The sequence below is a fragment of the Rhinopithecus bieti genome, unplaced genomic scaffold, assembly GCF_001698545.2.
Source record: "Rhinopithecus bieti isolate Rb0 unplaced genomic scaffold, ASM169854v2 scaffold_29928, whole genome shotgun sequence".
NCBI lineage: Eukaryota > Metazoa > Chordata > Mammalia > Primates > Cercopithecidae > Rhinopithecus > Rhinopithecus bieti.
Window position 1 is genome coordinate 3,482,660 of NW_016814053.1, and position 25,258 is coordinate 3,507,917.

The following is a 25,258-nucleotide window of genomic DNA, read 5'->3' on the forward strand; positions in this document are numbered from 1 at the left end:
ATCCTCTTTGTGTTCTGTAGTCCCCTGGGCACAGAGCTTTGTCTGTCGACGTCACTGCTCCAGCATTTATAAAACGTGGGACACTGTAGTTCATTGCAGCTTCTACCTTTGACAAGATAGGTATCACAAAATGACCTCGTGATTCAGCAGCCAAAAATTAACAGTAAAGCACCTGTAACTCTGTGTGAATCCTACTCGATTCAGTTTTTTAAATGTATAAACCATTTGTCAAAAGGTAGAAAGGTGGATATTGGAAAAGGAAAAACAGATTAATTTTAAACTACTTGACTCAGATATAATCATGAAAAATCAAGGAGGTGTGTTATCAACCATTTTAGTTTTTGTATATATTTGGAGTAATATAGAATATTTTTTACATACAATTTTTTTCACACACAAGTGCTCTTCATGCATATTACTAAAGACAGATATTACCCAGGCTGTGAAACCCATAAAAACCTGGATTAACCAACTTTTGTTACGTGGTTTTATCAAGCTGTTACAAATCAATTTTAAAAAGACAGGAAAGCATTTAAATTTGTTGTTAATTCTCTGACGTTGTTGAATAGAAGTAAAAATCCAACTTCAACCCCATATTAAATTTGAGCATTTGGAATCTTAATCCTAAAATTTAGAACTATGAAAAGAAGAACATTCTAAAAAAATGTCTGTGAGACCTGTTTTTTGCTTTGTTTTCTACCTAACTTAATTCTGCTACCCAGATGAATATTTCAGGTTTCCTTGGTGGAACGCAGGCTGAGTGCTGAAGGGCTCTAGCCACCTGAGAGTGGCATCTGCCTTCCCGTCACCATGCCAACACCCCTGGCTACAAGAAAAGGGATTTCCCCTTTTTCCAGTCTTCCCTCCCATGTGGGACAGGTGCACGCACCTCTACTCCGGGAAGGGCACCATTCGTAATTACAATTGCTTCCTTCCCTCCACTTTGGTGTGAGAGAAGAAAGCTTGAGATGCAATCCTTTGTCTTTTCAAACATGATTTTTTTGGTTTTGTTTTTTGTTTGCTTGCTATTCTTACTGACGTCTTTGTGTGGTGCAGCGGCTGGGATCCCACTGCATCTACATGGCAACCAGGAAATCAGTCATTCAGAGTTGCCATGGTAACCAAAGGGGGGAGGGGAGGAGAAGTCCATTTTATCATGGTAGGCTGTGTCCCTTCCTGGAAGCCTACAGAATTTTTAGACAGAGGTCATTATGAAATCAACAACAACAAACACCCTTTAGCATCAAGACAGGCCTGTGAACTGGCATCCCCAGGCAAGATGCAGACTGGGAGGGTGGGAGTGAGCATGCAGCCGACCCCACCATGAGGCACAGGACGTCGTCACCTTCTCCCCTCAGCACAGATGAGAGGTGACAAATGCCACTTGGTCTCTGCAGCGTCTGTAGAGGGAAGTCTGTAAGCGGGAGTGCCAACTCCAATGGGCAGATTCTCTGACACTTCAAGTCTGCAAAGGAAAGCAGGTAACCGACGTTGTGTAAGAAGTGAGCCTCTTGGTTTGGGTGGAGGCACAGCTCTACTTTTATGGTAAGAGGAGCCCTGACTGCGGAAGTGGGCTGAGGGGTGCTGTCCCAAGAAAAACGGAAGTATCTGCTAAGTCTTGTTTCCTGTCACATCCTGGAGCTGAAGGTAGTCACATTTCAAATTTAAAAAAAGAAAGTCATGGGAAGTTAACTAGTGAGATTATCTTTTACAGGCAGGATAATTAGAATCCTCAGTGGTGTAAAATCTTCCACCTATAGGCGGGTTGAGTTTTATCACAGACAAGAGGGGCCCTGGACCCTCAGAAGGCCTTAGCTCCTGGATTTGTTTAGTCTGATCTTTGGAGAGCAAATTACCAACAGTTGATCACACTTCCAACTAAAATTGAGAATGTGTTCCTTGATTTTAACGTCTTCTAATGGCGATATTCTAATAGGCCAGGACATAGTGATGTTACTCTATGAATACAGTCCTTTTTTTTTTTTTTTTTTTTTTTGTAAGTGAAAATGACTTCTCATCTTCCTTTTTAAACAGTAGAAGGTTACGCTTTTCCTCTTTTGAAGTTGAGATGAACAAATTCTTGATTTCCTCCCCTCTTCCCTCCACACTGCCCCCTCCACTCTCTTGATTCCATCCTAGTAAATAGCTCCACCAGTCACCATTCACTTTGGAGTCTTCCTCCCCCTTACTCTCCTTCCCTCACATCCAAGTCAGCAGCAAATTCTTACAGCCCTAGTTTCAAAATAGAGCCTGAATCCAGTCTCTCCCCATCGCCTTTACTATTCGTCATCCTATGCCAAGCCAACATCATCTTTCTAAATTTCAAAAGGCCCTTCTCATTGTTCTGGTTTCCATTTTGGCTACCTTCATTCTGGTCTCACAGCAAGTCAGATCATGCCATGCCCTTGTTCAGACCATTTCCCACCCCATGGCTGTACATCACACTCAGAATACAACCATGACCCACAAAACTCGATTAAGTGTAGCCCTCGACTACTGCCCCATCCTTATACCCTATGTGTGCATTCTGCTCCATCCATGCTGACCCCTCCTTGCTGCTTCTGAACACGCCCAACTTCCGCAGTCTCGGGAGGGTATTGTGCACTTGTTGAAATACTCTTCCCTAGATGTTAGGAGGCCTCCTCTCACTGCCTTCAGGTCTCTGTCTAAATGTCTTCTCCTGCAGGAGGACGTTTGTATCAGCCTGGGTATTTTAGGAAATAGAAGGCGCACCATTTTTAGGAGAATGAAGGGAGTGTTTACCGAGGTATGTGTGGGGATCAGGAAACCAACAGCAAGATCTGATGCCACATCTAGGCTTGAAGGGGCTAGTGTTGTAGGAATGCAAAGAGTTGCAGTCCTGGACACCTGTGGGGCTGCCCAGAAGAAGCTGTGGTTCTTGAGGAAGGAAACCAGGACCAGAGAACAATGCTGAGGAATGGACACACTGACCTCACTTTCTACCCACTGGTCTAACACAGATGGAAATCAGAGACTAAGGGAGTTGGAGTAATGAAGTACTGGGTACTATTTAAGTTATCTACTGTTGCATAACAAATGATCCCCAAAACATAGAGGTTTCATATAACATACTTTTTTTCTCTTATAGTTTCTGTGGGTCAGGAATTTGGGAGCAGCTTATCTTGGTATTTCTGGCCCTCAGTCTCACTTGAGGTTACAGTTAAAATGTCAGTTGTTTGAAGCCTTGTCTGGGGTGGAGGATTCATTTCCAAGGTGGCTTGCTTACATGGCTGGCAAGTTGGTGCTGGTTGTTGACAGGAGACCTAAGATCCTCCCCAAGACCTAAGATCTTAGGGGAGGGGGCCTCTCCCTATGTGGGCCTCTCCACAGGGCAGCTTGAGTGACCTCACAACATGGCACTTGGTTTCCCCCAGAGCAAATGATCAAGGAGGCCAAGGTGGAAGCTACAAGGCCTGTTATAACCTAACCTTGAAAAACACACATTGTCATCTCAGTCGCATTCTATTAGTCACACAGATCAGTTCTGAGTCAGTGTGGGAAGAGACTATACTAGAGTATGAACAGTAGAAGCCCAGAATAATTAAGGGCCATCTTGGAGAGCAAAGCAAAGAAAAATGGAGAATGAATAGAAAACGGTGAGGGAGGAGATGGCAATCAGAGAATAACCAGCACCCTTCCTTGATCATCCAATTTAAAATATTGTATGCATTCCTGCTGCTTTGTTCCCCTTCACTGCTTTATTTTTCCTCTCCAAATTCAATGCTACCTGACATATTTATCTATTAATGACTTTATTTTTGGATTCCCTCACTATCATATAAAATCCATGAGATCAGAAACACTGTTTTGTTTCCTTCTGGCATCTAGTAAACTTCCAATACATACTTGCATATTCAAATGTATGAATTATACCCAATTTTAGATACAAAGCAAATGCTTTTTTTTTTTTTTTTTTTTTTTTTTGAGACAGGGTTTCACTGTGTTGCCCATGATGGAGTGCAGTGCCATGATCGTTGCAGCTCATTGCAGCCTCTATCTTTTGGGCTCAGGTGATCCTCCAACTTTAGCCTCCCAGGTAAGTTGGGACTATAGGCGGGTACCACCATGCCTGGCTAATAAAAAGTAAATACTTTTATATGGCCAATTCCAGTAATATCCCCATCCTTTTTAAACTAAAAAGTTGTTCCTCCCAACCCAACTCCATCCCTAAAAAGACTAATTACTAATCATGGAATTATAACTTTGTTTCTGCGAGTTTTGGAAGCAGCATAGTTGCCTCTTGGTCCTTTCTCTTTCTTTGGCTTCTGTTGTTTTCATTTGGCTGTTCCTTGGAGATTTTTATTTTTGTTTTTTGCACTCCTACCCCTTAATTTTAGAAGTAAGTTTTCATATTTCTCCCTCTTAAAGTAAGTTGCCTCTTATGTGGCTGTTAAAATTGTTTATGTGGCTCCCATTTGAGTTCTCTTTGCAGCACTCTTATTTAAAACATAGCTCTCATGAAAAAAATAAACCCCTCCCTCCTAATCTTCTCCCTTATTCTCTTTCTTCTGTTTATTCCTGAAATCTACCAAATGTACCAGTGAAAATTTATTGTCTTCTGTGGCACATATGAGGCTAAAAAGATTGCTGACCTATGGTTACTGATGGTCGGAAGAAAAGAACAGGTTACAAGCAGAAAAACCTTTCTTCTGGGCACTGGGGAACATGTAGAGTCCACTCATGTAGAGTCCGTTGTATTAGGCTGTTCTTGCATTGCTATAAAGAGATATCTGAGACTGGATAGTTTATAAAGAAAAGATGTTTAATTGGCTCACCATTCTGCAGGCTGAACAGGAAGCATGGTGCTGACATCTGCTCAGCTTCTAGGGAGGCCTGAAGAAGCTTACAATCATGGCAGAAGGTGAAGAGGGTTCAGGCACATCACATGGCAAAAGCAGAAGCAAGAGAGAGAGAGTGGGAGCGGGGTGCCACCTGTTTTTAAGTCATCAGATCTCCTGTGAACTCAGAGCTCACTTATCACCAAGAGAATGGCCCAAACCGTTCACGAGGCATCCACCCCCACAACCCAAATACCTCCCACCAGGCCCCACCTTCAACACTGGGAATTACAGTTCAACATGAGATTTGGGTGGGGACAAATATGTGAAGTATATCACCTGCATATGCAATGCCAACCCACCGTGGAGCTTATGTACACAATGTTATCCCAATCAATTGATTATAAGAAGAAGAAGGCAGCCTCAGGAACATTTGCACCCTAATCTAGAGAGGGTGGAAGGATGATTTTTGTCCTCCATCGGCCCTAGAAACCAATGATAAATTAACACCTTTCCAGATACCAAGTGGGAGAAACCAGCCCCTTAGGTTATAAAGCAGGTTCCCTTGGAGCAGGGGAGATAATCTGGTTGTCAAAATACATAACTTGGCTCCCCATATGCATACTCATCATTCTACACAAAATCTACACAGGAGTCTTCATCATAAACCCTTTGATCATAAGATGCCCTTCATATCACCATCATCTTTTGACCCAATGGTACTAGAGCAGCAGTTTTGACTCTTATACTAAGAGTACATACTAACCTCATCATTTACCTATATCATAAATGGGAATAGTGAGTTTCCATTGTTCTTATGGAGTTCATTTACTCATTTGACAAAGATTTAGTGAGCACTTACTGTGTATCAAGCACCATCAAGACCCTGCCTAATCAAGCACACAGTTGTTGTCTTCCTACAGACTTAAGGGTAGAAAGATGTTTTTATTTTCCCATCTGATGATTGTCATAGATGGTGAGTCTTTGAAGAGTTTCCTTAGACTGTTATTTCATAATAAAATGGGAGTCTGTCTCACTAATAAATAGATTAAGCAAATATATCCATTCTGAACACTGTAATTTATTCCTTAAAATCTTATCTTTTTTCTGGTGGTGCCTTCTCAGCTGTGGGGCATAAACAACTTTTTTCTCTCTTGTCTATGTTATTTGTGGTTATTGCTGTCATGTCGTTCAGATATAAAAGCATTGATATATGTAATCCTTAAATAAGGGTGCATGTAATGTCATTTTTCCACTTTTATATCAGCTCTGCACCAAGTGTGTTGATAGGATTTTGGCAGGATTTACTTAAGTCATATTATGCTGTTAATTTTCAGTTTATGCAAATCTACTTTCTAGATGTAAAAATTTAGCAGTGAGGGATGTACATAAATATTTTAATAGTAAATAAATGACTTGGCTGTGGTCTGGGTAAATTTCAATATTCTGAACTAGGAAGGAATCAATGACCATAACTGATCTTGAACATGTAACTCACTCTTTTCTTTGGAAAATAAAATCATAAACAATAATGTATAATGAACAAACTTGCCATACTAACAGATACTATAGGACTTTGTTAATATTTTAAAAATAAAAAGAGCCCTACAGAAATTTGACTTATCTCCCTCCTCCTAAAATGAATATCTGGACCTTACTTGTCATGCTCTTGCCTTTATTCAAATATGCAAATAAGATTTATTGCACACCTACTGTGTCCTATGCACTGAGCACTGTGCAAGGCACCAGAGATACAAGACTGAGTAAGACATTACCTGTGAATTCTAGGATTTCACATGTGGTTGAAGATAGAGGTAAACATGCAATGATAATACAATGTGATAAGAGCTATAACCAGGATAAAGAAGTGGTAATTTGTCGGGGCAAGGGAGGGGAGTTATAAAACTGCACAAAAAATAGTAATTTGCTAAGGAATCTTAATTATAGATTATTTCTGCCAAGTCAATAATTTGAGACTTCCAGTTTTACTCTATACTACATAATTCTTCTCTGTTGAAATTTCCCTGTGTAATCATACAAGTAATACTTAAAGAATGCTGAATAACTTCTTACAAAAGTAATGGAAATCATTTTAGCAGCATTTCATGAGAAGTGTTTTGCATTACTGCAAATGCACCTTCAGAGTTCACAGATTTGCCGGAAGAGCAATCAATTGACAACACTTTGCTTCATAAGAGTTTTCTACATATAGTGGGACTTTATTATCATCTGAGTAAAGACAGATTTTTTTTTTTCCTGCTGGTTTAATGTTATTACTTGGTCGGTAACTTCACGGTCTTTCCTTTTTCAAAATCACTATCACATTTACCCCCTTGCTACATCCTCTTCTCATTTTTTGATTTCTGGGGACATTTTTGGTAATATTTTAAGCAGTCTTAGTAGTTATTCACTCATTCTCTTAGATTCTTAGCTGATTTTATAAAATGTTCTGGTATTTTCAAAATGGTCAGTAGTGGTCATAACTTTCTTCCACAGGATCTAATTGTTTATATTCAGTTAAAGTTAACAAACAAATACTAAGTGCATGCAATGTGTCAAGTGCTGTGCGAGGTAGGTGCTGAAGATGCAGAGATGTGAGACCCAGCCCTTGCCCTCAGGGAGTGGCAGGTCTAGTGATCACACTCTAGTGGACTCTGATGGAAGGGATACATTCACAAGCCATAGTTCCCTCCACTGCTATGGTTCTGTTCGTGAAATTCTGTCATAGAAAATTCAAAATGAGAACCTGAAAACTTAGGTACAGAACAGAGGCAGGGGAGCCAAGGAAGGTCACAAGTAAATTTATGAAAACCCCTTCCAGTAGGGAAATCAACAAAGACACAAAGAAAAATGCCTTTAAACAGCTCCTTTAATTCCCTATCCTCTCTTGCCAACCTATTTACTGACAAAATAGATCACGCTGTCCAGTCTACATTTTTGGCACAGAAAAACTAAGTCTTGCCTTTCTGCCTTGCCTATAAATTATTGGAGTTATTATTGTATAGCTTTTCTTTCAAGATACTTCAAAATGATTTACATGTGTGATATTAATCTTGCAGATTTGTATCCTTTAATTCTGACATTCCTTTTAAAAGGCTATTTTTCCAAGGCTTTGTGGGTGCATAGTGTTCTCTAACCTCTGTCACACTTCACTGCAGACTCCCTCTTCTTGATCTTGTTGTTTGTTTCCTGTTGTCCCTGAATTTCTTTTTCTTCCCTTTTTTTGGGGGGCGGGGATAGAATCTCACTCTGTCGCCCAGGCTGGAGTGCAGTGGTACTATCTTGGCTCACTGCAACCTCTGCCTTCTAGGCTCAAGTGATTCTCCTGCCCCAGCCTCCTGAGTAGGCGTGCACCACCATGCCTGGCTAATTTTTGTATTTTTGGTAGAGATGGGGTTTCACCGTGTTGGCCAGGCTGGTCTCAAACTCCTGACCTCAGGTGACCTGCCTGCCTTGGCCTCCCAAAGTGCTGGGATTATAGACATGAGCCACCACGCCCGTCCTGTCCTTGAATATCTATATTGATCTTCAGGGACTTTTTGGAAGCAAAAGTTTTACTTCGCAGAATCACTATTTCTGTTTTTATGGTAGTAACACATTTGGTTTAAATTCTTTCACCTGACCCCAGTCAATAGCCCAGCTCCAACTTTTGCTGGGGTTTGGAACAGTTTCTGCTTATGGGAAGACCAGAACTTCAGAAACATACAAGGCAGCCCTGGTTTGGGGGTGTGGAGCCCTTGTTCCTAGTAGCCTGGTCAAACTCTCTCTGGGCACAACTGTTTGTTTCCACAGCAAGGCCTCCATGACTCTTTTAAAAATTTTTTATTTTGTTTGTATTTTTATTTTTTTAGGTGGAGTCTTGCTTTGTTGTCCAGGTTGGAGTACAGTGGCGCTATCTCGGCTCACTGCAACCTCCTCCTCCAGGGTTGCAAGCGATTTTTCTGCCTGAGCCTCCCAAGTAGCTGGGATTACAGGCACCTGCCACCACACCTGGCTAATTTTTGTACTTTTAGTAAAAAATGGGGTTTCACCATGTTGGCCAGGCTGGTCTTGAACTCCTGAACTCAAGTGACCCTCCTGCCTCGGCCTCCCAAGGTGCTGGGATTACAGGCATAAGCCACCGCACTAGGCCAGCCATGGCTCTTTCTTACCTACTTCCAACTCTACTTCTGCCTCCCTCCTGTCTTTTGCCTTCTCCCTGCCTGTGTCCCTCTGTGCTACTGTCCTCTTCAGTAAGACCTCAGGCTTCATGGTTAGCCCTCCTCCAGCCCCCTTCTTCAATTCCATCTACTCTTGGCCTCCTTACCCATCCCCTTCCTCTCCTCATCAACATTTGTGTTTGTTTTCTCATGAGGGGTTAGGAAAGCAAGCATCTTTAACTCATTCATCACCGATAGCCTCCCCAGGAGTATGTGTATATCTGCAACACACACATGTATTATGTGTGTGACATTTCAGGCAATATCAGAGAAGGATCTGGGGGGCTTCACACTACTGGCTGTGCCCAGAGCAAAAGGAGAGAACTCATGGTTCCAACACATTTCTCTCTGATGAAAGAGTTGGCTATTACTCTTCATGTCCCTTGTCCCACTAGCTTTCATGCTGGGCCATGAGACAGAAACTGACATTTTTCATTAGTGAAGGCCAGCCACTCTCTCTCCAGAAAGATTAGTTCTGCCCACCCACCCCCTGACTCTCTTCAAGCCAAATATGATTCAGTCTTCTTGGCTCCTAACAGCTGGGCTTAGGCTCAGATGTCTGGGGGTAGGGAATGATCCTGTGACACACAGATCAGATCATGATTATATCTTTTTGAAGAACTCTTTAAAGAGGCTTCTGTTCCCTTTAGTTGATCCAAGAAATGCCTGGAATTCTAGCTTTTCTGTGATAAAATAACAGCTCGGTAATTTACTTATTCTTGATTACTATTCAGCTGAACAATTAAGTAAGCCATTAAATGTACCATCAATGTAAAAGAGTGGACAAGATTTATGACTACATGGATTTACCTTTTTGTTCCCATTTACTCTTCCTTCTTCCCTGCAGCCCACACATGCACTCAAGGGGTGGCTTTGCTGGCACAGCTGATGGCTCCTTTCTGATAGGCTCCTTTCTGATTGGAAACAGAGAGAGAGAGAGAGAGAAAGAGAGAGAGACCAACTGACCGACCTACCTACCAAAGCTGAGACAGGAAAGAAAAAATAGGGTGGGCTCTGCCAGAGAAGGCAAGTCAATCAAAAAATAACTAGGCCGGGTGCGGTGGCTCATGCCTGTAATGCCAGCACTTTGGGAGGCTGAGGCAGGTGGATCACCTGATGTCAGGAGTTCGAGACCAGCCTGGGCAACATAGCAAAATGCCGTCTCTACAAAAAAATACAAAAATTAGCTGGGCGTGGTGGCGCATGCCTGTAATCCCAGCTACTTGGGAAGCTGAGGCAGGAGAATCGCTTGAACCTGGGAAGTGGAGGTTGCAGTGAGCTGAGATTGTGCCACTGCACTCCACCCTGGGTGACACAGCAAGACTGTCTCAAAAAAATAAAAAAATAAAGAACTAGCTGGGCATAGCGGGGGAGGAGAGAGAAGGAGGTGTACAGCATTGCAGAGAGATTAGGGAGTTTGGGGATTTGGCATACGAGATACTCTGGGACAGTTGGGATGTGGCAAAGATTTGAGAGTACAGAAGGGGATGTGAGAAGTGTTTCTAGCTTATTCATCAGTCTCTTTAAAGTTCCTACAGAGATACAAATAAAGAATAGCTTTCTTTTTAATATTTATTTTCTTTATTGATGTTGTTGTTCAAGGCAGAGTCTTGCTCTGTTGCCCAGGTAGAGTGCAATGGCAAAATCTTGGCTTACTGCAACCTCTGCCTCCTGGGTTCAAGTGATTTTCCTGCCTCAGCCTCCTGAGTAGCTGGGACTACAGGCATGCACCACTACACCCAGCTCATTTTTGTATTTTTAGTAGAGATGGGGTTTCACCATGTTGGCCAGGCTGGTCTCGAACTCCTGACCTAGTGATCTGCCTGCCTCAGTCTCCCAAATTGCTGGGATTACAGGCATGAGCCACTGAGCCCAGCCTTAATATTTATTTTCTAATTACTTTTTTGTTGCCAGATTATGCTTCTTTATAAGAAGTTCAATGCAGAAATGGAACTAGGAGTTGTCCTAGAATTTTTTAGGCTTGCCCACATAACAAATATTAAGTTGTGCATGTGCCATGGATTTCTATAGAAAATTTGCAAAATATATATATAGAGAAAGAGGAATTATTGTTTCTTACCCCATGACCAACTTCTTGTTTTTGAGACTTCCTTTTTCTCCCCTCACTCAAAGGAATGGAATTTCTGCCAATGTTGCCTTTTCATTATACAAACATCTGTTGACTACCTACTGTGTGACAAGCAAACGTGGACCTAACCTTAATGGACCCAAATGCTCAGGGGTGAGATGCACATCTAACAAAACATGAAAATAATGTCCTTAGTGCTGAAATGGAAGTAGAGGCAAGGCACCAGTCACACTTACAGAAAAGGAAGCACCTGCTTAGTTTCCACGGTCAGGGAAGGCTTCTGAGAAAAGCTGAGTCCTAAAGGATAAGTAGGGGTTTACTAGTAGGCAAAATAGAGGAAGGGATAGGGCATTTCTGGCAACAGAAATAGCATGTGCCAAGATGCAGGGAGAAAACAGCACAGCCCCTTCAGGAACCTGCTGTGAAGGTTGTAGCATATAAGGCTGCAACAGGCACTAAGGGAGAATGTGGAAAGGTGACATCACAGAAGGCTTTGTATGCCATGCAGAGGAATTAAGGCATATATCCTGTAAGCAACCTGGAGGGGAGATACTGAAGTATTATAGTAGGGAAGTGATTTGATCAACTCTCCATCTCAGCAATGTACTTCTGGTAGGGATGGCTTTGAAGAGAGACTGGAGGTAGGAGGACAAAGTAGAAAGTATTGTAATTGCACAGAAAAAAACAAAGCATTTGTGAAATAAGACAGTGGCAAGAGGAAGAGAGAGGAGGAGTTTGGGCAAGGAGATAGTTTGGTGGTGAGAATGAAAGGAGGAGGAACTTTAAGTCAGATTGGGATAACAAAGATAAAAGGTTTGGTGGTTATTCTTATATTCCTGATGTGGGCAAATGGTTTGTATTCCTCATTAAATGAAATGGAGAATATAGAAAGAGGAACAGGCTTTGGATGAAGGTATAGTATATAATTTGCGGATTATTAAACATAAGAACTCCAAGGAACATCCAGCTAGAAAGCTCAATAACATAGGAGAGACATCAGGCCGAAATTATGTCCTCTTCATTACCCAACCTCCGCTACCAGTAGATGTAAGAAATACAAAGTATTAATGCCTGCAAATACGGCCATGCATGAATGTTAGAGTATTTTACAGACTTTTGTTTTACCCAGTGATAAAATGTACTGGGATAGGCTCATGGTTAGCAATTGATGCATAAACTATTAATGGTGAGATGTCATTTTCCTAAGAAATTAACACTTTGCAAACTTGGTAGGCAAACTTGTGTTAAGAGCTCTAAACTGGATTGATCTATCCTGGCCAAGCTATATACCCCAACACTTTACTTTTCTCTCCTGAAAAAGAGGCTATTAGGATCAGTTGAAAAGCAACGAGGTATTAATGAGAGAGAGAGAGATCTTAAAATCTAGTTTTTAGCTTTGTATAGAGTTTTGTTGGCACCTCCTAACACTGGCAATTAACCTACTCTGAGTTTTATAAGGGCCAGAGATGGAAGAACTGATTAGAAGGCAGCAGGCAAAATTCCTAGAGATTTTATTGTTTGAAAGAGGTTTTACTATATAGGCTTAAATATAAATACCAGCCACTCTCTGATGGTTGAGAGAGAGAGAGTGAGTTAGAAACAAAAAGACACAAAAAGTTACTGTACTTGAATCTAGAGTTAATGCCAGAACCTACTGGTCTAAAATTAACCATAGTCTTGTTTCCAACCATTAATAACATGCTTCTCATTTTTCTTAGACTTGGCATCATGCATATTTAAATTTACATTTAAAAGCTCCTGGTAATCTTTGGCACCAGGGTTCCTGGTGTGGAGGTAACTCACATGTTGGTGGATTCATGCCCAATCCTCTCACTACTGCAAATCTATTTGCTGGTGGATCGAAGGTAGTTGCTCATTTTCAATCTTAAATCAATCCATTTTGTAGTTTTCAGGTGTGAGTGAGTTGACATCAGGGTCCTATTTGATGATTTGAAAGATTTCCTTGAAAAAATAAGCAAACTCTGTTCATGGAACATCAAATCGAAACAAAGGGTGTTTTGGGACTGTCTCAGAACATTTCACAGAAATTAAATTCTGTACCTTCTAGCTTAATGTGCTGTGGTCCCCACAGTGTGTTTGGAAGGCTCACCTGGTGAGTTATTCTCCATCAGTCCTAGATTTCTAACATTTCCTGTTAGTTTACTTGCTGGAGGATTAAGGCAAGACTGGATTAAAAAGGAGGAGTTGGGGAATTAACTAGTGCCTGGCAAGATTAGCTTTCCAGGCACTGATTCCTGAGAGGAGGTGTTTTTTTTTTTTTTGTCGTTGTTTTTAACTCCATAGTGTTGCCTGGACACTAGAACAGGATTCTCCTTCCCTCATCTCATGTTTAATCTGTAGCTTCCCCAAAGTACCTTGTGTTAGTACTGGGGGGAGAATGACTCACACGTTGAATAAATTGTTATTAAAGCATCCGGGTACAGTTGCGAACATACTAATAGTGAGGAATTGGAAAACCAAGTACTGGTGAGAGTTTGGCTGCTGACTGCCGAAATCACTTGCTGAATGTGAGGCCCAACGTCCTCTGAAAATAATAAGTTATTATGTGCCAAATACTTCCTGTGTCCCCAGAACTATTTTGTATACCATCTCATTTAATCCTCAGATTTCTACTGTAGAGCATGACTATCATCAACTACATTTTGCAGATGAGGAAACTGAGGCACATAGACGTTAAATAATTTGCCCAAGTTCATACAGTCAGTAATGGCAACTTGGATTGAAATTCTGGCAGGCAGACAGCTTGCAGTCCCTACCCTTGTGTGTTCCACAATATTACCTCCTAAAATGAAGGGAAGAGACTGGAGGATCACAAGGTCCTTTCAGCCCTGCTAGTGTGTGTGGGATGGGGAGAGGGGTATTCAGTTTCTCTGTTGGGAACGTGTAGCATTCAGCACCACCTCATTCCTTCCCATCTATGAGAATCTTTTGGGAATAGTCCTCACTGTTAGGCCTATAGGTAGCATCGCCAAACTTGGTTTAGTTCCCGTGCCCCATAAGAATACTTATCAGGCCATTCTTTTCTGAGCATGTGGGTTAAGTAAGATCTCAGTGGTAGTGGGACCTTGGAGAAATGAAGCATCTGAAATGTTGGCCACGGAGAAAAGTGCTGCAGTGAGAAGCTGCAAGCTCCCAGCTAGCTGGCTTGATGGGGACCACAGTAAATCAGGAGGAACAGTGGAGGCTGGTGTGGGATCTTGGGGGCCAGAACCTGACCAGGGGATGTTGACCCAAAAAAACAGCAGCAGCAGTAGCAACAACAGCAGCAAGAACAACAATAGCTACAAGCTAAGTTCGGGCTAAAAAAGCAGGCAATGTGCCAGGAAGGGGGCCGACTGAGCAGTGTATGGAAGCTGTCGCTGAGGTGACGGTGGGGCCATGAGAAAAGGGGAAGGAAGGAACAGACAGCACCAGAGGGACTTGAACAAAGGGAGAAGGGGGATTAAAGTCAAATCACTGTCAGCAGCCCAGGAGCTGACAAAACCACCAGAGTAAGCTCTGAAATGGAAATGAGAGGGAAAAGAAGCAAGCCGCTAACAGCTACCAAGAAGAGGAGGAAGTGGGAGATGCGCTGCTTCCTGTAGAAAGAACGTTGATTGAAGACAAAGCTGGGTGGGGACTAGTCCCTGGGCTGCAGCCGCCGCTACACATACTCACAACGCTGCCGCCGCGCTCCGTGGGCAACTCCTACTACTGCTGGGCTGGGCTGGGCTGGGCTGGGCTGCGCCGGAGCTCGCCTGCACAGATCAGCTCCGGAGACAGGGGAAAACCACACTCCTCTGACCAAGCCTCGGGAGCTGAGGTAAAGGAAACGTTTTCCATGTTGCTCGTTTTTAATTGAGACAAATGACCGTCGCCTGTGGTTTTAAGGTCCGATTTCTAAGGGATGATAGAGACATCGTTTCAGTACTAGGGGAAATGATTAGATTCTTTTGGAAGGGTCTTTGAGAACGACCACATTTATGACACATTTGATTAAAAAAAACCTCATCATCAGTGCTTAGATTTGATGACTCGACAGGGCAACATGCTAAATACAAGAAGCTGTTTGTATAGTTCTCTCGGAAGAAAACCAGGGCTGAGTCGAAATCCATCTGGGGCTGTGAAGCCGTGGTCTGGTCATCGGAGCCTTGCAGTCCTCTTGTTTTAGGGGAGTAAGTGGTGTAAAATATTAATTGTATTCTCTTTCTTACACATTGCACTGGGATGTCTTCTGATTTGCAAAAATAATGGCTGTGATTTCGCTTTTGGGGGAGTTAAATTCTTTTGTACTTAGATTTTGCCAACAAAGGCTCGAATTGCGTATGTGAGGGGCAGTATTTACCATTAAAAAAACAGTGTCTTCCTCCCTTAGCTTTTGCAGCTGCTTTCAGGATAACCTCAGGCACAGCTATTATTTGCCAGTAGGTCTTATCCTAAAGTTGCATCCTTGTTCAAAGGAGTGTGGCGGGTTTAAGGCCAGTAACTTGTCCAGAATCAAATACTAGTATATGTATGGATTTTATGTTTGTATGTGTTTTCTTCACCTCTAGGTCAAGGTGCATGTTAGCCTCGGTGAGGGACAAAATAAAAAAGTGCAGCTGGGTTCTTTCCTTACACGAATATGCTGTGGATAGACGGAAGTAGTAAAACCAGAACATGATTTTTATTCTTTGATTTTCTTGAGCCAAGAATGTTCTTAATGACAGCTTGGGTCTATGGCTTGTTCATATTTATGAATGATATGTAAAAGTACACTAAATAGGTCTGGCAGATGAGAATTGAGATTGTGAGATTCCTCTGACAGGATATATAGGAGAGTTTAATACCCTAGTGTAGCACTATTTAAAGAATTAAACTATTTTTTTAATCTTCAACAGAAAGTACAGTTAAGCAGTAAGTAGTCATTGATAAAAGGATTTTTTTTCTAGAGTTTCTATAATGAAAGGAGACAATTTTCAAAAGAAAGAGAAAAAACTGCTTATTGGAGTGAAAATAACAAAATGTCAATATTTTGACACAAATTCTTGAAACATAAGTTCTTAAATACCAAATATGCTAGTTGAGAGGGTATGTATGTATGTACCTCCTCGTTTATCATCATTCTCACTTGTGAAGAGCTACAGGGCTGTTTTTAACGCTATCTTTATGAAATCGACATGGCTTCTCAAAATCTGTGGAGTAGCAGCACATTTTGAGAGATGGGAAGCTTTTATAGCTACTAAAGAAAAAAAATGTCTATTTCTCGGAGGTTTTTTACTCATTAAAGTAAACCTGCCCCATGCCTAAGAGACAAAGTACTGCTGGTATTGAAACCATGGAACTCCTTGAAGGATTTACTGAATTTAATCAAACTTGTGGGCAAAACAAGTCGTGATATGGATTTTGTAGTTCGGCTTCCTATTTGCATCCTAAAGGGAAATATGTAAAGATCATCTTCTTAGGAGACCTAGGGTAGATCATAGATCCAGAATGACCCAGGGGAGTTCTAGAATCAAGCTGTACATCATGAAATGAAGTAAAAAGTTGGCAACCTGAGCTGCATGGATGAGGACAGGCTTACCCTTTGGTACTTACTCCTCTGCAGGCTGTATTCACTAGATAATGCCAACACCCTGCTTTGTTTGGGGAGGCACAGACAATCTGCATTACTCTTCTGTGTGTGTTTCACACATGAGTAAGAAAATGAAACCTTGCCCGACGGGCATAGTAGAGTCAAGAGGGCCCTGCTATCTTTCTGAAAACAACTCAGCACAAAACATTTCTTAATTGTTAAACTCCAGCTTGAAGCAGAACATTAGTGAGTAACAGCAGATCAGTAACTATGATGGTAGAATGTTTAGGAAAAAGATGAATATGCTTCTATGCTGTAAAATGAAACTATTTCCACTTATTCTGGCCATATGGAATATTGAAAGACATAATGATTTTTCTTGGGGTATTCACTGGCTGTTGAGGAGTAGACCAACACTGAAATTTTAATTGTACTATTTTTTTTCTGCCATATGGCCAATGGCTGAATGGAAACATGACTCCATTATTTCATGGCCAGCCTTGGGCCTCATATGGTGGGCATGTAGTGAATGTGTTTGGTTGACTGACTTTGTTTAGCTTGCTTCAGAAAGCAAGCCCAACTTTTAAGTCTAAAAATTGTATAGTCAAAGTAGAAAGCCTGTTCATAAAAGACTTCTGTGGGTAGGAGAAAACACTGTGGAGTGAAAAGAACACAGGCTTTGGAGCCAGACAGATCTGCCTTTGAAACCTATCACTGGTTCTTACTACTTAACGTGGTACATTAACTTAGGAACCTCAGTTTCCTCATTGTAAATAAGGGCTAGTAATACATAATCAAAGTTTTTCTTTTGTTTTGTTTTTGCTTTTGTGTGTGGATAAGTGAGTGCTTTCTACATAGAAGATACTGAGATGTTATTTTTTCTTCCTTGGTGACATAAGGAAAAGTTAGCATATTCTTGGCCTTTACCACTGCCTCACAGGTTTAGGGAGACTTTTTTTATAGTGATAAAATATACATAACATTTCCCATTTTAACTATTTTTTTAAGTATGCAGTTCTGTGGTAGCGAGTATATTGATGTGCTATCATCACCACCGTCCATCCACAGAACTGTTTTTATCTTGCAAAACTAAAATTCTATACCCATTTATCAATACCTCCTCTTTCCCTCCTTAGCTCCTGGAAACCCCCATTTTACTTCTGTCTCTATGAATTTGACCAAGTATCCCATATAAGTAGAATCATACAATATTTGTCCTTTCATGACTGGCTTAATACACTTAGCATAATGTCTTTGAGATTGATCCGTGTTGTAGCATGTGCTAGAATTTTCTTCCTCTTTAAGGCTGAATAATATTCCATTGAATGTATAAACAATACTTTGTTTACTCTGTTTTGATGGCCCCAGGGCCACATTTTGGCTATTGTAAATAATACTGCTATGAACATGGGTGTACAAATATCTGTTAGAGTCCCTGCTTTTACTTCTTTTGGGAACCCAGAAGTGAAATTGATGGGACATAGTAATTATATATTTAATTTTTTGAGGAACTGCCATACTGTTTTCCATGGCAGCTGCACTATTTTACATTCCCACCAGCAATGAATAAGGATTCCATTTTCTCCACATTCTCATCAATATTTAGTTTTTTATTTACATTTTTGATAATAGCCATTATCAAAGAGGTATGAAGTGGTATGTCTTTGTGATTTTGATTAGCATTTCCCTAATCATTAGTGATGTTGAGCATCTTTTCTTGTGCTTATTGGCCATTTGTATATCTTCTTAGAAAAATGTGTTCATATTCCTTGCTGATGTTTTTCCCCAGAAATACTGTGTTGAGAATCTTTGCCAATTTTTAGTCAGATTTTCAAGGAGACATTTTCAAATGGTGGGATCTTTTAACTGAATGTGTCATTAGATCATAATCATAATCTTTATATTTAACATCCTTTATACAACAGTATTATCCCTGCCCAAATAAAATACTTCTCTCAAAAGTAACATTTGAAATCAAAAGGAGAGGGTAAGAAAATGTGCATAGTTTCTGCTAGTTGGTGATGTCCAGAACCTGATAGTGAAATTCAAACCTTTATTGTGGATAGTCACACCGGTGATTCTGCTGGTCAAGTCTTAGACCAGGCTACCACTACAGAGGCACTGGAGAGCTGTTTCTTCAGTGCTTTTCTGGTCCCCTCTCATTCAGCAGAGAAAAATGCTCAATAGGTACATGGTCAGAAAGGGAGGGGAGAAATTAAAGTACTAAATTGCTCTCAAATCCTTTATAAAGGGGAGCATTAACTTGTGGGGAGGGGCTATGGTAGTTAAACAATACAACGGGTTTCTGAGACAACAAATTTCTACTAATGAAATGTGATTCTAACCAAAATTTCACTTTCAAAAATAATGAATCCTCTGTTTCCTTTTCCATGACAGATTTTACTCCTAATCCTTAAACTGGTGAGGCAGGGTATGGTGAGGCTGAGAGTGTTGGGCAGAACAATTAGCAGGGACCCTATTGAATAGCAACAATATCTGAGCTTTATGGTGTGGGGGCAGATATTGACCTTACATGGTTTGAAGAGCTCCTGAATAATTCATGTTAACTTTCTGTAATGCACTATGTCCATGTGCTGGGGGCCAGGGGTGGGGGGAAGTTTGCAAATAATGACCCCTAATTTTATTTTATGTGCACATCTATTCATTCTACAATTACTGGGAGAACGCAGGTGCCTGGCTTTACTGGATCTGGGTGGGAGAGGAGAGTTGCAGAGCTGTGTTAAGATTTAGTCTCCACCCTCCCACCCTCCCCCGCAAGATGATGACTATGTTAATTAGCCTGATTTGATCATCACAATGTATACATGTCTCAAAACATCACATTGTACCCCATAAATATACACAATTATTATTTTTCAATTAAAAATATAATGCAAATTTTATGAAGGACTTAGTCCCTGGCCTAGGACATGCTAGAATGGTAGAGCTAAAACGATCTGGGGTGACCCAGCCTATATCGACCTCTTCATAAGGGATAATAAAATAGGCCTGGAATTTAGAGTTGCACAGTTCATTAATTCCTTACCTCCCAGGTAAAACTCCATCTCACCTCTGTATTAGGGCAAAGTCTTTATACGTTATCACATTCAAAATTGTTTGTAAGACTAAAATATTTTATTTAAAAAAAAAAAGAGTAGACTGTTTACATTTAGTACCCTATGTAAATATGGAGTTTCTGTGTACAAACTTGTTCAGGTGTAAAAGCTGCCACTGTGGAATAGATTTAAATTTTCAGGTAAGAGTATTAGAGATATCTGTAAATATATGGTTCTTGAAAATTCTTATGTTAAAGACAACAAGTTGTATTTAGTGGGAGTCAATGTTCAGACAATCTCTAGAGGACTTCATTAAACACTGAAAATAAAAAAAGGGGGCTCAATTCTCAAACTTTAGTGATAACCTGTTTCTTAGAGGTAGTACCACTATATACAGAGGCTCGAGATAAGACAGGATCAGCCCCTTTATCTCTTGGCAAATATGTGTAAACAGTCAAGCTGTTAATGAAAAGGCTTTGAAAAACCAGTCTCTTGACCACTTCTTCCCTGTTCCCTGGCCTTCCCTTGCTCCCTGACCAGCCCGGGTGTGGGGTCAGGCATTCTCCTGATCCTTTTCCCAGCAACCCAGCACTCAGAGATAGAGGAGAGGGGCTGAAAACTGGGCTGACTGGTTCTACTCCAGATTCACTGCATCTCCCTCCGTAGGGCCATTGCTGTTCTTTCAAAATTCCTTCCTTCTTCCTTTTGTAGTTCACTTTTCACTCTCTGCTGTGCATTTTCATTGGAAACCATTCAACCAAGTCCCTACTGCCTTTATTCATTAGAAGTGACCTCACCTTTTGTCTTTCTGAGAAGGCAATTACAGACTTCCTCAACCTCATTCTTACCACCTCAAAATTTCCCCATGTTTTCCTTTATTTTAGTTCATTTGAATTGCTGTCACAAATTACCAAAGATGAGGTAACCCAGAAACAATAGAAATCTTTTTTTTTTTTTTTTTAACACTTCTGTGGGCTGGAAAGTCCAAGATCAAGGTGCTGGCAGATTTGATGTCTGGTAAAGGCCATGGACATCACTTTCTGTGTGTCCCCATGTGGCAAAAGGGGCCAGCTGGCTCCCTCCAGTCTCTCTTATAAGGGCACTAATCCCATGCATGGGACTCCATACTCATGACCTAATCACTTCCAAAAGTGGCCTCACGTCCTAATACCATTGCACTGGGGATCAGGTTCCAACATATGGATATGTAGGGGGACAGAAACATCTGCATCATTCACATCATTCATTCTCCTCTTCTTCCTAAGTCAAATTAACACCATCTTTCCTTCAAGCCAAGAGTAAACCCTCTACTTGGACTCTCTATACCATTCCCTTTTACTTTCTAAGGGATCATGTTGTGACAATAATTCTGTCCTACATATTTAGTTTCTTCTCTTTCTTGGTCCTTTCCTCTTTGCCTGTAAACATGCTTAGTTTTTCCATACTCACACAGAGTAATTAAGAAGTAGATGAAACAAATTTCCTCCTACCTCTCTGAGGGCTCCAACTTCACTAACTTCAGTTCCTGTCCCCAAATATGAGTGTTCTCAAGATACGAGTCTTTGGCCATTTAATTTTTCCCTCTCCCTTAATCAGATTCTGTCCTGTGATTTCAGTCATTGTTGCTGTGTTGGTCAGTCCCAAATCTGATTAAGCATCCTGATCTCTCACCTCCTCTCTCAGCTTGCACGGCAAGCTGCCTGCAAATTCACCAGAACATCCAACCCACAGAAAATGAAACTCACATGTCCAAAACCGTGCTCACCAGCACCTTTCCCACTCCTCAAAACCAGCTCCTCACCTGATTTTGTAACTGTTAATGACACCCCATTTCTCATTACCTCAGTTATGATAATTCAACTTCACTATTTTCCTCAGCAAGCACCCCTAGTTGCAGGAAGTTGTATAGCCCTTTGCAATTGTGATTGGGAAAATATCTTCATACTGACTCTTTTCCATGTTTATAGGCGGTGTCTTAGTTCAGGCCCTCCTAACCTCCAGCTGGGCTGACTTGTTTTTTGAGTTATTTTCTGTCTGCCTGGGATAGGTTAGTTCCTGCTTCCCCTTCCATACTTCATCCCCACAGTCTTACTTCTCTGAATAACCAAATTCCATCTGTCCTGTAAAGCTCAGTTCAAATGCTGCCTCTTTCATGAAGCCTACCTTGGTTTCTTCCCTTTTTTCCCCAATGGAAAACAATGCCTTCTCTGAAATCTTTTGTTCTTTCATCACAGCATCTAGCTCATTCTAGTGTATAACAGCAATCTGCATTTTTTTTTTTTGACCACACTCCAATCTCTTTGAGGACAGCGGTCACATTTGGTTTCATCTTTGTCTTCCTTATACCACAAAATGCAGTTTGTTTATCATTCATTTATTTAGTGAACATTCTTGAGTGACTCATTTTTTGATGCAGAGTGGGTTACACATAGTACTTGTCCTCTAAGAGCTCACAAACTCATGGGGAAAACAGACAAATACAGAAATATAATTACAATACAATTAGTCGATCTGTTCTAAGTCTTAACGTCTGCAGTGTGCCACGTGCTCTTCAAGATGCCAGGGAGATTAGGATGAACAAAACTGTCCAGTTGTTTTCTTGAAACTTACATTCGAGAATTGGGAGAGATTCAATAAACACAGAAACCAGTGGTTTTTAAATCTAACTGCACGTTAGAAATCACTGAGTGGGTACTTTGAAAAAAATATCTATGTCCCAACCTCACCACAGAGTAATTAAATCAGAATCAACCAGGATTGGAACCCATTGACAGAAATGACTTACAATAAAATAAAATATCAAGTAACAGCGAGTGCTTTGATGGATTAAAGTAGAAACAGATTGAACGGTGGGGACTGTGCCTATGCTGGCAGGGGTAATTGGGAGATTACTTTATTGAGTAATCCCTGAAGGATCTCTCTGAAAAGGTAACATTTGAGTTGAGAACAAAACAATGCTGAGGAGTCAGCCATCTAAAGATATTGGGGTGAAGGGGGCTTGTGGAGAAGGTTTTGAGCAGAAGGTGCAGGTGCCTTTGTGAAATAAGGATCAGGTGAAATTTCAGAGGAAATGTGTCCTTCACATGCATGTACTGTAATCTACAAAATATGTCTTTTCCCTACAGAAAGCAGCTTTTCAATAAACTTTGTGGACTCCAAATGCAGAACACTTGGCTGCTGTGTTGATTACTTGATCTGGGTTGGATTTTATTTAGTTCAAATTGATTTACACAGTCAGGAAGACTACTCTGTTTATTACATTTTTTTGTTCTACACTGCAATCAGCACTACACTACTTGTCTGAATTAAATACTGTTCTTATTGTTTAAAATAACCTTAGGTACCTGATATTATCTTTATCTGAATAAAGAGGAGAAAGCAATGACTTCTGCCCTTAATTCTGTTTTGGGGAACCAGGGAAACCTCCTAGAGGAGTCGTTCAGACCACACAGAGTAAAGAAAGCATTAATTAGTTTGAATAAGTGAAAATGAACATATGTCAAGAATTAAGTTGACAGTGAGCATTTGTTAGGCATTCAGTTTGTGCTGGATACTTTATATACATTACTGTTTTAGCTAGTTTTTAAAATAACTCTATGAAATAAGGCCACTATTTTTCTATCAGGATATTTCTGGCTGCTGGTAAAGGAATGCCCTACAAAAATGGTGTAAACAATAGGAAATTGATCCCAAGACCTCTGAAAGGAGGGTAGCTTCAGAGTTACTTATGTGGTAGCTGGATAATGTCTTTAGCAACCTGGATTCTTCCCTTCCTCCTACTGTGACACCTTCAGCAGGTTGATTTCCCCTCACTGTGTGGACATGGCTTCTACAATTTTGGAATTAAAGGCATATTTCATACGTAGAGGCATATCAAGGGGCAGCTGATTTGTTATGTGGCTCTTTTTGGTTTGTTGAGACAGGGTCTCGCTCTGTTGCCTGGGCTGGGGTGCAGTGGCATGATCATGACTCATTGTAGCCTTAGCCTGTAGTGGGAGGACTGATCCTTTCACCTCAGCCTCCTGAGTAGCTGGGACCACAGGTGCGTGCCACCATGGCCAGCTAATTTTTGTATTTTAGTAGAGATGGGGTTTCACCATGTTACCCCGACTGGTCTTGAACTCCTGAGCACAACAGATCCACCCACTTCGGCCTCCCAAAGTGCTGGGATTACAGGCCCGAGCTACCTTGCCCTGCCATGGCTCTTTTTAAAGTCACAGAAAATCTGTGTCCAGTGGAATTTCCCCTCACGACTCACATGCTCTATGTATGAGTAAGTAGGCAGACAGAACCACTGTGATTGGCTAATTTAAGAGTTTCCTCCTGAGGCCATGCAGCAGCCCAGCCTCTGAAAAACAAAGTCATCAAACCCCAGCAAAAGGGTCTGGTTCTATTAGCAAGGAAGAGGGGGTTAGTGGGTAGACAGTCAATAGAGTTGGCCACTATTATTATTCCCATTTTATAAGTGAAGATATCAAGGCTAAAAAGGTTAAATAACTGAGCAATATCACACAACATTGAATTGAACAGAGTTTCCATGCATTTCCCTTTGAGAAAAACACGAACAAAAGCCTTGTTTTGGCTCTATGACAAACCTATACATGTACCCCTGAACCTAAAAGAAAATATATATATTTTTTAAAACTTGTTTTGTTTTAGCAATGATCTAGGTAGGCCAGAGGAAGAATCCTGGCGAAAAACACAGACTGGAGGAAGCTAGGCAAAGTAAAGAATAACCTCCTAAACAAAATATTCCAGAAGGAAATTCATCAGGTCCTATAAAGCAATAAGAATGCCATTTAATTTAGACAACCAGCCCTGCATATCTGCATTATAAAATATATATATATATATATATATAATTAAATTGAATTTTCCTGACTGGTCATTTAAATCAATTTGGTCTACATAAAAATCTACCCTGGGCCAAGTAATGAGCTAGAGACGCCAAGTGTTCTGTGTATAGTATCTGTCAAACTTAAATGAAAACCTTGTTTTCTCTAGAGAGGTAGGTATTTTGTTGATTACAGTACCTGTAAAGAAGAATGGATCATCTCTGGAATTTCTGATTATGAGTTATTTAGAAAATAGTTTCCACTTTCCAGCTCCGGAGGCAGCATATACAGTTCCATTATTGTTACATTCTCTTTATGGTTGCTACCTCCTACTTTGGCATTATATTTCAGAGGCTATGTATGTGAAGCAGCAATAGTGAAAAAGGGAAATTTCAGTGGAACTGCTATCATTACAGTGTTTTGACTACTTGTCTCTAAGGTGTATTTCTGTGCATGTTCATCATAACAGACTAAGCATTAATGGTAGGAGTACTTTTTTAAATAAATGATGGAATGCTTCCTACTCTTAGATTTGCATTTTTAGACAGGAAAGTAAGTTAATTCTAGACTTTGCCAACAGAGCTCTGTTTAAGGAGAGTATTTATCTGATCTATGTTAGAACCATATAAGAAAAATTGTGAAAAAATGTAAACCGAAAAAACCCCTCACTTTCATTTTCTTTCATTTTAGAGGCTTTATTTAGGAAAACTAAATTGATCCTTTGCC

The 25,258-nt window shown here is 40.7% G+C and overlaps 1 protein-coding gene across 10 annotated transcripts in view; it reads left to right on the forward strand.

Annotated features, from left to right (window-relative positions):
* Nucleotides 1-1,226: 1,226 nt before the first annotated feature.
* Nucleotides 1,227-25,258, forward strand: part of GNG2 (G protein subunit gamma 2) — a 135,395-nt gene continuing 111,363 nt past the window's right edge. For 4 of the 10 annotated variants that reach the window (XR_001880979.1, XM_017849516.1, XM_017849517.1 and 1 more), the window contains exon 1: nt 14,424-14,910. The gene's annotated coding sequence lies outside the window, so the exon portion shown is untranslated. Of the gene's footprint in view, nt 1,482-11,612; nt 11,729-14,423; nt 14,911-25,258 lie in introns of those variants that run through there. The other 6 variants (XM_017849520.1, XM_017849519.1, XM_017849527.1 and 3 more) reach the window with 3 other exon arrangements.